At 36.1% G+C, this 12,805-nt stretch overlaps 1 non-coding gene across 1 annotated transcript; it reads right to left on the bottom strand.

Moving 5' to 3' along the window:
• Positions 1 to 776: 776 nt before the first annotated feature.
• Positions 777 to 883, bottom strand: LOC122098186. Its single transcript, XR_006145681.1, has one exon. It is a non-coding gene; the product is annotated as a U6 spliceosomal RNA (small nuclear RNA).
• Positions 884 to 12,805: the final 11,922 nt, after the last annotated feature.

The following is a 12,805-nucleotide window of genomic DNA, read 5'->3' as shown; positions in this document are numbered from 1 at the left end:
AGTGTTTTGTGCATCACATTGTTACAATGGGTCAACCTGTATCCCTATTTGAGCATTTTTTCCCTTCCACTCCCCAAATTAAAGATGCATACATAAAAGATGTAAGTGCACCAACTTCAAATACAGAGAAAACAGGGATTATAGCATGGGGAGAAACACACAAAGAAACAAAAAAAATGACAAACCACATTATAAGTATGTTAGAAACAATAGCAAGAAACAAAAAACAACTTGGGTCCCTATCTTGGGGTTCAATTTCTTTAACATCATCTTATCTGTTTATATGCACATATATTTTGAACTTTTCTGCTTATCCTAGACATATATTCATTATTGAATATAAGGGAAATCATGGGACCTATGATTCTTTGGACTTGGCTTACTTCACTCAATAAATTTTTTTCCAAGTCTTTCTATTTCCTAACAAATTGGACAATGTCATTCTTTCTGATGGAGGCATAGAATTCCATTGTGTATATATACCACATTTTCTTAATCCATTAATCTAATGGGGTCATCTGGGTTGGTTCCATATCTTACCTATCATAAATAATGCTACAATAACCATAATAGTGCTGGTAGTTTTAGTATGGTCTTGTTTATGATCATTTGGGTAAATCCCTAAAAGTGGGATTACTGTGTCATAAGGGAGTTTTATGTGGAGTCTTTTGAGGAACCTCCATACTGCTTTCCAACGTAGTTGAACAAGTTTACACTCCCACCAAGAATGCAGTAAGATTCCCTATGGCCACATACCTTTCAACATCTGTTTTTGTAAAAATATGGAACACTCTATGAATTTGCATGTCATCTTTGTACATGGGGCATGCTAATCTTCTCTGTAGCCTTCCAATGTTCGTGTATGTGATGCTAAATTGAGCACAGAACATTTTTTATATATAAAGTATAATATTTATTGATTTTATTAAACTAGACAATTCAACAAAAAGTAAGTTCAAAAGAATTGTTGTGAAATTTTAGAATCATGTATTTCATACATAAGCACACATTTAAGAATAAAATCAAGATAGACATGCCAAAAACAAAATAATTCCAGATATTTGTAGTTCAAGAGATGTGTAGGAGGAGGAATTCAATTATTCTATGCAAGGCACCTGTCAAAATGAACATTGCAGCAAGTGTTAAGGTTTGTTAAACGTTTTAATGTTTTAAGTATGCTTAATTTTGGGATTTTGCTTATATATGCCAAAAATAGGACTGTTTGGCAGGTATAAAACTTTTCTGTAAAGTATTTAAGATTTATGGTAGCAGACATTAAGTACTAAGTATATACATTTCAGAGTTTAAGGAAACTTTATTAATGAGAAGTTGCAAAGACTTTGTGTAAAGAAGCAGAGTGAAGAATTAAGAGTTTAACTACACAGTTTCTGTTAAAACTTTAGGGATTCCTTACTTTATTTGTTAGCAAGGAATAAATGATGATAAAAGCCATAATGTACACATGAATGTTACTATTTACACACATACACATACACATGTATACATGCACACATGGAGAAAGACACATAATTACAACCAACAAAAGTTTCACCAGTTTTTGAATATGCCTTAAACGGAATACTTGGAACAATATATGTTGAAGATGTATTTGCCTCTAAGAGTTCTTTTACCACTCCTCTTATCTCTTAAAACTGGTAGTTTTAGAGAGATTTGACTTACAAAATGCAGTACAAGTGATAGCAAGTCACTTGGAAATCTCAATAAGTATAAGTCATATGGTGTCTCCCTGCTCCTCACGGAATGCTTACTCTTGTAGACACTCTCAACAACCAAAGTAGCAGGAGAATACCCTGGTAAAGAGTAAAGTTAAAAGTTAAAGTTAAAAAGAGTAAAGTTTAAATGGCATCCTTATTGAGCTCGTTTTCCAACAGCCAGCATGAATTCCTAGGCAGATGAGTGAGTCCTCAGAAAACTGGACTCTACATATACATTTAACTAACCCATGTGAAAATTCTTATGTGAGAAATGCTGACTGAGGTCTTGCTGATTTCCTGGCCAAGAAAATAAGAAAAAAGAAGTATTTTTAATGTTTTAAAGTTTGAGAATAATTTGTAGCCTGTCAATAAATGTGTAGAACACAATTATACCAACTGACAAAAAAATGAGGGCATTTCATTTATTTGCTCCTGGAATTGGCCAGTGATTTTAGATGTGTCTACACAAAGTAGAATCAGCATAAATCAATCCAGCATTTCTTCGTTTAAGATATAAGGAAAGGATACTGATTGACCCATTGTTACAATGAGATATACAAGACACTCTATCAGAGGGTGGGTGAAGAGGGGAGGTGTGGAGGTGTGAAGGGAGGGGATGGTAGTGGAAAAACAAAGAAGGGGGTAACAATGCTCAATAAGAAATGTACTCGTTACCTTACTTATGTAACTGTAACCCCTCTGTACAGTATTTATAATAAAAAATATATATTAAAAAGATACAACAAAAACTTCTATACTTATATGAAGTTGTATTTGTCACTCAATATAAGTAAGGTATAGGTTTTAGGACCACAGGCTTATTACTTTGGATACTCAAAATCTTTACATGAACACAGTATATTATTTACATTAGAATCTACCCACAAACTAGTGCAGTACCATTGCTATGAGAATTTTTACTACATTCTATATTTGTAATGAAAACTAAAAGTATGTGCACTATCAACAGATACAAATTTTTTCAGATAAATTTTGTATGCAGTTTGTGGATGGAATTTGGAGAGCAATTTTGAAAAGCACAAATTTTATGAAAAAATCCAATCTGCAAATTGTAACAAGGAGCTAATACAGCATCATTGAATAGTATGGAACTTCAAGGAGAAGTACTTGAATTGAGAAAATATCAGAAAGTGTAACAACCCAAGGAATTTTTGGAAATGCAGCTACTAGATTTCTCATGTAGAGCTTTCATAACAGTTTTTGAAGCACAAATCAGAACCTCACTGAAGTGTAGATGGTTTTCCCTCAACTTTCTGTCATGATCAGTCATTATCAATCAACATATAGCTAATCTTGAATAATCCTCTAATAAAATGTTGATGGAGTGTTTATATGCAGAAAATCTCAGAAGGCTAACTTTTTCCAATTAGGACAGTCTGTATTCTATGATCCAGCTGAGAGAAAACTAGGTAAGCATCCATTTACAACTTTCTGAATAATTCTGATTTTGCCCCCATCACTTATCTATTCATACCTGTGCCCGAGTGAAATGATTTTAAAAGAATTTATCATTTAAAATTTAAATTTAGGGTACCGGGAAGATAGCAGAGGAGAAGCTGGAAGGTAAACAAGCTCTCACATAGAAAGCAGTTTTAGTACTCCAGTGAAGAGTCCTGAGCCAGAGAATCACACCAAGTGTGCCATCACAGTACAGAGAGTAAGGCCAGAGAGGGAAAATCCAGGCAAGGAGACAAATCTGAGCACTTGCCAGCAGAGAGTCTAGGACAAAGGCTCCAGATGCAGCAGGCAAGAGGATTCTACTAAACACCAGCAAGAACCGACAAGGAACAGACATCTTCATCCTTCAGATCGCAGACCAGAGATGACCCAGGAACCAGACTCTTGTGTGAGTAGAAGCCTGACTTCCTCACATCTTCTCAGGAAGCAGAGAAGGGAAGGCCACTGCCCACTACCGGAGATCTCCATCTTTGATACTGGCAAAGGCCTGGCTGATCAGCTAGCTCCAACTCAGTCCTTGGATGAAAACAAAAAGTCATTTAGCAGGTCACAGGAACCTAACCTTACCTGCCAGGTTCAGCTCCACCCAGGGAAAATTCACCCAGCCCAGGCCTGCGCCAGCCCCAGGAGTGGCTTTCTTCACTGGGTAAACAGAGCCAGAGGCTGTCCCTCCCTACAGCAGCCTAGACAATCAATTGAAATTCAATACCAATAAACCCTGAGAATGGCTCCTGGTTGGGCTCTGTGACTGCCTCAGAAGCTAGCCCCTCAGGGAAAAGCTATTGTTTGCTGAAAGGCCTCATCTCTGCCCAGAACCTAGCCCCATCACAGCATCTCCAAACTAGAAGAAACAGCCATCACCCTTTTTTGTGATACTCAAAGCAGATCTCCCTCCCATTGAACTAGCCTGGGAGGAGGATGACAAAATCCTGGGTAAAGCAAAGCATTTTTCTGCCTGCTCAAACAAACTGACTTAAGAAAACAACTAAGCTACAGGAAAATCAAACACCATAAGCAGACCAGAGACTCCAACAAGAGACTGGTTATGGACAAAAGGGAGATACGGGATCTTCCCATCTCACCCCAAAAAAGCAAAGAACTCTTTTTTGGTACCTTTTATTAAAATTTTTTAACATTTTTAATTTTTAATTAAAAAATTGTTTTCTATTAACTTTTTTTTCTTCTTCTTATAATTTTTATTTTAGGGGTATATGTGTGTGTGTGTGTGCTTTTTTTCATTTTTGTTTAGCTCTATTGACCATTTGATACTTTTTTCCTTTCTTTCTCATTCTTTTCACTTTTTCTTCTCTTTCATTCTTTTTTGCTTGATTTAATCATTCTTCTCATTCTCAGATATACCTGTATTAGATTATTAAACCTTATAACCCATTGTATACACACTTAATCCAGAAATTTATTACTGAATTCAAAACCTCTTAGACTTAAATTCCTTAATAGCCGTACTACCTCTATATACCTATATAAATTTTTAAGCATTTTTATTTTTTAATTTTTCATGTCTCCTTTCTATCCCTCCATTTCTCTTTTCCTATTCCCGTCCTAATCTGAATATTACGTTTTTAATTTGCATAATTTTTAAGTGTTCCACTTTTTAATTTTTAATTTTTGTTTTACTATTTTTCCTTGTCTTTTTTTCTCTTTCTTTTTTCCCCGGTCTCTACTATCATTCTATCCGACCTATTTCCTGCTTTGAGATTAGGACTAAGTTAGCTCTCCCTCTACCTTTCCAGAACCCTCTATTCCTATTTATACCCACATCTCTCACTAAACCTAATAACTTCTGATTTGCCAAATTCTTCTTTGCAGTTTGTAGCCTATTAATACATAGTTGTTTGATGTTGAAAAAATATATCTGTTGAACTAGATTATCTCTGCAGGCTTTTGACTGTGCAATTACATATTTTGTTGACGCTTGCCTTAAGATAGTTTTCTAGCACAAAAGTGGTGTTACCCTCATGTCAAAAGGGCAGAATAAGCAGGAAAAAACAGAAGAAAAATGGCAAGTCTGGGTATCACAACTCCCACTCACGATAATCAGTGGACAGAACAGATAATGAATAATTCAGAGGAGAGCTCCCAAAAAACTCTACAAACACTAATGGTAAACATGGTAAATAAAAAGATTGAAAACCTGCAAAAGACTCTGTGTGAGCATGATAGGAAGAGAGAGGAGGCAAACCAAAGATCAAACAGGAAGCTGATGGGCGTGAGGAAGCTACTCAAAGATAGATAAAGGAATTGCATGAGCAGCTTGAGAACACCCAAAGACAAATAAAGGAATTGTGTGAGCAGGCTGAGATCAGTCAAAGAGAACTACAGGAATTGAATGAACGTGAAGAAGCTAATCAAAGAGTAATACAGGAATTGAGAGAGCAGGATGAGAATAGACAAAGATCACAAGAGGCATTCATGGAATCCATAAAGAGAGAGCTGAAAGACGTCAGGGAGTCCACAAAGGGAATGCTGAATGGATCCCAACAGATGGAATGGGAGGCCAAGGAAACCATAACCAATCAACTAAGTGATTTGAGAATAAACACTGAACAACAAATTAAGAAAGTAAAGAATTTCATACAAGATCTAAAACAAAGATCCAACAAAGAACTTGAAGCCACAAACACCGACCAACTAGAAGGAAAAGAAAAAAAAAGTAGAAAGTCTGGATAGTAGGATGGACCATGCAGAAGAATCCTGAGGATAGAAGACAGCCTAGATATTATAGAGAAAGGACATAAAATCATACAAGACAAATCCAAGAAATATGATAGATCTATTCAACATTCAACCCTTGGAAGACACCATTAGAAGCCCTAATCTGAGGATAATGGGTGTAGAAGAGCACCTAGAGCCAGAAGTCAATGGTAAAGGAAATTTTTAACAGGATCCTAGCAGACAACTTCCCAAACATGCAAAAAGATAGGCCTATTCAGATACAAGACGCTTTTAGAACTCCCAATAGACCAGGCCAGAACAGGACATCCCATTGTCACATAATAATACCCACAGGATCAATTCACACCAAGGAAAAGATCCTTAAAGTTGTCATGGAGAAAAGATCAATCATCTATAAAGGGAAACCAATTAGAATCACCTCAGATTTCTCAGCAGAGACAATTAAAGCAAGAAGAGCCTAGAATGATGTAAGCCATGCCCTGAAGACAAACAACTATCAACCAAGAATACTTTATCCAGCCATACTCTCCTTAATATTTGGAGGTCAAATAAAACCCTTCCATAGCAAAGAAAAATTGAAACAATATATCTCCACCAAACCAGCCCTACAAAAGAATCTTAAAGATGTCCTACACAGAGAAAACCAACAAGACAACAATAAAGGCAAAGAAACAGCACCCAAACTGAGAATCCAAGAACCATAGGAAGAACACAGTTGCCGCAGTCCCGAAGAATTTGCGTAAAATGGCAGGAACTCCCAAATACCTCTCAGTTCTCTCTCAACATTAACGGGCTTAACTCTCCAATTAAGCAACAAAGTCTGTGTACTTGGATTAAAAAGCAAGATCCCTCTATCTGCTGCCTTCAGGAGTCACATCTTGCACACAAAAACAAACACATTTTCAATTTTAAAGGCTGGAACAAAATGTACCAAGCAAAGGCCCCCATAAACAGGAAGGAGTTGCAAGCCTAATATCCGATAAAATAGATTTTAATTAATACTAGTGAAAAATTCGGTACATACTAACTAAGGGATCACTCCTTCAGGAGGATATTACAATTCCAAATATCTATTTGCCAAACAACGGAGCACCCAAATTTATCCAAGATCACTACTTTCCCTCAAATCCCACATAGATCCAAAGACGTTAATTGTTGGAGACTTTAACATATAACTTTCTCCAGTAGATAGATGAACTTCGCAAAAACTCAACAGAGAAAACTCAGATATAAACAACTGTATAGACCAACTATATTTAACAGACATCTACTGAATATCTCACCCAGCAGCTTTAGACAATACGTTTTTCTCAGCAGCACATAGAACATTTTCCAAAATAGACCACATTTTAGGCCACAAAGAAAACATGTCCAAATTCAGAAACATTGAAGTTTTACCTTGCATTCTCTCAGACCACAAAGGGATAAAATTAGAACTCAACACCAAAAGCCACCAAAGAAAGTCATGTAACACATGGATGATGAAAAACACACTGCTGAATCACTAGTGGGTCATGGAAGAGATTAGAAAGAAAATTCAAATGTTCATGATATTCAAAAAAATGAACACACCATTTACTTGCTCCTCTGGGACACAGCAAATGCAGTATTCAGAGGCAAGTTTATAACTCTGAGTTCCTACACAAATAAATTGGAGAGAGCTGAAACCAATTTAATGAGACATCTGAGCCTCCTTGAAAAAGAGCAGCAAGATAAACACAATCCAGTAGATGGAAATAAATAATTAAAATTAAATCAGAATGAAACGAATTGGAATGTAACAAAAATAGAAAGAATCAAGAAACCAAAGAGTTGATTCTTCGAGAAAAATTAACAAAATTGAGAGACCCTTAGCAAATCTTACCAGAAAAAGAAGAGAACACACCCAAATAAACTCAGAGATGAGAATGGAAACATCATCACAGAAACAACTAAGATTCAGAACATTATAAGCGAATACTTCTCAAACCTTTATGCTAATAAGTTTGAGAACTTGGCAGAAATGGACCTTTTCCTAACAAATACTGATATGCCAAAACTAAACCAAGATGAGTTGAACCATCTTAACAGGCCCATATCAAGCATTGAAATAGAAACAGCAATAAGAGACCACCCATCTAAGAAAAGTCCAGTACCAGAGGGTTTTATAGCAGAATTCTACAAGGCCTTCAAAGCAGAGTACACACCAATACTCCTCCAACTCTTCAATGAAATTGAAAGAGAGAGTTCGCTACCGAACAAATTCTATGAAGCCATCATTACCCTCATCCCCAAACCAGGCAGGGACCCATCAAAGAAAGAGAACTATAGACCCATTTCTTTGTTGAACATTGATGCAAAACTTCTCAACAAAATTTTGGCCAAGTGATTTCAACAATTCGTCCAAAAAATCATATACCATGATGAAGCAGGATTCATTTCAGGGATGCAAAGCTGGTTTAATATACTCAAATCAATTAATATAATTCATCACTTCAACAGGAGCAAGGATAAGAACCACATGGTTATCTCAATAGATGCAGAAAAAGCATTTGAAAAGATCCAACATACCCTTTATGATGAAGGTTTTGGAAAAAATAGGAATCCATGGAACATTCCTTAATACAATAAAGGCTGTATATGACAAACCTATAGCCAGCATTATACTTAATGGTGAAAAAATAAAGCTATATCCTCTTTACTCAGGAATGAGACAAGGATGCCCACTCTCTCCACTTCTCTTCAATCTAGTATTGGAAAGCCTAACTAGAGCAATAAGACAAGATGCAAATATAAGAGGGATCCAAATATGGAAAGAAGAAGTAAAACTCCCCCTCTTTGCAGATGACATGATCTTGTATTTATAAAATTGCACAGAGTCCACTCCAAAATTACTCAAGCCGATTCAAAACTTTGGCAAAGTAGCAGAGTATAAAATTAACGCTCAAAAATCAATGGTTTTTCTGTATGCCAACTATAAGTAAAGTGTGGCTGAAATTAGGAAAACAAATCCATTTGTAATAACCCCACAAAAAATAAAATGCCTAGGAATTAACTAAACCAAAGAAGTGAAGGACCTCTAGGATGAAAACTTTAAAAAACCTGAAAAAGGAAATCAAAACTGAACTTAGAAAGTGGCAAAAACTCCCATGCTCCTGGATTGGAAAGATCAAAATCGTGAAAATGGCAATACTTCCCAAGGCTATCTACAAATTCAATGTGATATGTATCAATATTCCAACCTCATTCATCAAGGAAATAGAAGAGGCAATCCAAAAATTCATATGGAACACTCAAAGACCCTGAATAACAAAAATGATCCTTAACAGAAAAAACAGTGCTAGAAAAATATCAATACCAAATTCACATTCTACTACAAAGCCACAATAATCGAAACAGCTTGGTACTGGCACAGTACCAAGTACTCAGGACCAATGGAATAGAATTGAAAACCCAGAAATGTACCTACAGACCTATAGCCATCTAATCTTCGATAAGGGAGCTAAAAAATAGAACGGAAGAAAGACAGCCTCTTTAGTAAATGGTGCTGGCAAAATTGGTTAAAAACTTGTAGAACACTAAAGCTAGATCCTTATATATAACCCTGTAACAGAATCTACTCCAAATGGATCAAAGAACATGGAATCAAAGCAGACACTCTGAAAACATTACAGGATGGAATAGAAGAAACCCTAGGCCTTGTTGGCACAGGCCGAAATTTTCTTAATAGAGACCCAGAAACACAACAAATCATAGAAAGGTTGGACAAATGGGATTGCATAAAGTTGCAGAGCTTCTGCATGGCAAAGGACATAGCTAGGAAGATCAATAAAAGGCCACACGGATTGGGAGAAGACCTTCACTAGCCATACAACGGACAAGGGTCTCATATCTAAAATATACTTGCAACCCAAAAAATTAAATCCCCCAACAAATCTTCAAAGAAACATCTGCCCAGTAAATAAGTGGGCTAAAGACTTAAAGAGAATCTTCTCTGAAAAGGAAAGAAAGATGGCCAATAGACACATGAAGAAATGCTCAACTTCCCTAGTCATAAAAGAAATGTAAATCAAAACAACATTGAGATACCACCTCACCCCAGTTAGAATGGCTATAATGAAGAACTCTAATAACAACACATGCTGGAGGGGATGTGGACAGAAGGGAACACTACTGTATTGTTGATGGGAGCGTAAACTTGTTCAACCAGTTTAGAAATAAATATGGAGGTTCCTCAAAAGACTCCACATAGAGCTCCCATATGACCCAGCAATCCCACTTTGGGTATTTACCCAAATGTTCACAAACAAGACCACACTAGAGTTTCCAGCACAACTATGTTTATTGCAGCATTATTTACCATGGCTAATATATGGAACCAACCCAGATGGCCCTTAGTAGATGAGTAGATAAAGAAAATGTGGTATATATACACACTGGAATTCTATGCCTCCATCAGAAAGAATGACATTGCTCCATTTGTTAGGAAATGGAAAGACTTGGAAAAAATTATGTTAAGTGACATAAACCAGGCCCAAAGAAACATAAGTCCCATGGTTTCCCTTATTTGCAATAACTAGTATATGTCTGAGACAAACAGAAACTCTCAGACAAGTTGATGTGAGGGAAATGAACCCTAAGATATATATTCTAATGTTATTTCTTTCATGTGATTGTTTCTAACACATTTAAAAGATTATTTCTTTTTTGCTTTGTATGTCCCTCCCCCACTGTACAAACCCTGCTTTCACTGTACTTGATGTCGGTATAATTTGTGGAGGGGAAGGGAAAAAACAAATCGTTTAAATAATAGGGATACAGCTGGACCCATTACAACAATGAGATGTACATGTCATTATGTCGAAAACAAACTTTATAATTTTGGTGGGGGGGGGGTTGGGTGGGGAGCGTGGAGAGGACGGGATGTTATGGGAAGGGGAAACAAAAGAGGAGGCTACAATGCTTGATAAGAAATGTACTCATTATCTTACCCATGGAATTGAAACCCCTTTGTACAGTATTTTCACAACAACAAAAAAATAAATTTAAATATGGGATGAAATTTGTTCCAATAATGCATTGCATTAAGGTATTTAGGAATAACTTAAAGGTGCATAAGATTTTTTTTTTTTGAAATGAAAGGATATTGGAATTTGGTTCTCTATATATTTTTTTAATTTTTTGTGAACATACTGTGCAGAGGGGTTACAATTACATGGGCAAGATAATGAGTGCATTTCATATCAAGCATTGCAGCCTCCTCCTTTGTTTACCCTTCACATCCCTTCCCAGCCTCCCCCAGACCCCCACTCAATTCTCCCCCCACACACACCAAAGTTGTAAAGTTCGTTTTCTGCATGGCAACTTGTACTTCTCATTGTTGCAATGGGTTCACCTGTATCCTTAAACGACTTGTTTTCCCCCGTCTCCTCCACAAATTATACCGACATCAAATATAGTGAAAGCAAGGGTTATACAGTGGGGGAGGGACATACAAAGCAACAAAGAAATAATCTTATAAATGCATTAGAAACAAATGCATAAAAGAAAAAACATTTAAATGCATATCTAAGGGTTCATTTTCCTAACATCACATTATCTGACCTTTTCTGCTTGACTCATACATATATTAGATATTGCAAATAAGGGAAACCATGGGACCTATGTTTCTGTGGGTTTGGCGCTACATTTTAAGCAATTTGCTTAATAGAATAGGCAAAATAAAATTTACATTTGCAGCAGACTTGACACATTAAATTTTGTATATTGAAAGGGAAACAATCCTCAACAATATGTCAATTTTCTCTTCTTATTTATCTCTAAAAGTTTATGCTTCTGGTCTCTTAATATTATAACTTCAAAAAATGTATGTTTAGCTAGTTGTACAAAGGAGTTTTGTTTCATCATGTCAATGTTGAATAAAGTGTATGTGCATTTCAATATGCAGTGCATCTGGATCATTTTCAAGCTTCACATTTTTCTTCCTTCCCTTACCCCAACCCCACCCTATACCTTCATGTTTCCTACTTATATTCTGACATGTGTACATTGAATATTATGACTGTATTAGTCCACCATTTACCTCTCCATTCTTCTACCCTACTCCCTTTAGCCCAGATCCCCTTTTAAGACTTGTTTCAACTTCATGGTATTTAGTTAAATATCTCTACTTTGGCATTTGTCTATGGTCTTCCCACATCCTCTCTTCCACATAAATGAGTATATTTCTCCACATTTCTAATCTCTGATTGGCTATGATAGATCTCCTTTACTATTCACCTTCTGTCCTAAATTTAGTATTGGACTTTCAGGGCCATCCGATAGAGCATTTTCATTCTCTATACACTGAAGATGGGGGGAAATAATTTCCATGCTGTCAGCATTATGTTATCCATCATGAATTCCCATCGCTTATCACTTCAGCAGCCTAAATATAAAGTCATATTTTCTGCATTATATTCACACAGTATAAGTGAATATCAAGGGTAATTTACCTAGTATTGGAAGTTTAGGGACGATCTTCAATTTCTGATGATAGAAGCAGGAATCAGTTTTAATTTTCAGATTCCACTATGTAGTGAGCCCTGCATTCTTCTAAATTTTCTATAAATTTCGAGTTACTTTTTGTTAATAATTTAAAAAGTTTTATTTCAGTATTTGAAATACTGCCCCAATTATTTTAAAAGTTTCACAATAAGTTAGACTGAACTTTTTCCTCCCATGTTCCCCACTAGTTCAGGTTAAATCTCCTTTTGCTTTATTTTTTGAGAGACCAAGGGATGAGGGTAAACAGAGAGATGATCATTACTCAGATATCTCCTTCCTCTTCTGTTTCTGCTATTTTTGTTGAGAGGAAGACTGCAGCAGGGTACAAGAGTGATGCTTGACTTCACCATACAAGGGAGCATTCCTTGCATGTCAATTATTGTTTCTCAGAA

The sequence above is a fragment of the Dipodomys spectabilis genome, unplaced genomic scaffold (genome assembly GCF_019054845.1).
Source record: "Dipodomys spectabilis isolate Male_0828 unplaced genomic scaffold, ASM1905484v1 ptg000463l, whole genome shotgun sequence".
NCBI lineage: Eukaryota > Metazoa > Chordata > Mammalia > Rodentia > Heteromyidae > Dipodomys > Dipodomys spectabilis.
The sequence above is the reverse complement of the archived record's forward strand: the minus strand, read 5'-3'. Positions and strand labels throughout refer to the sequence as shown.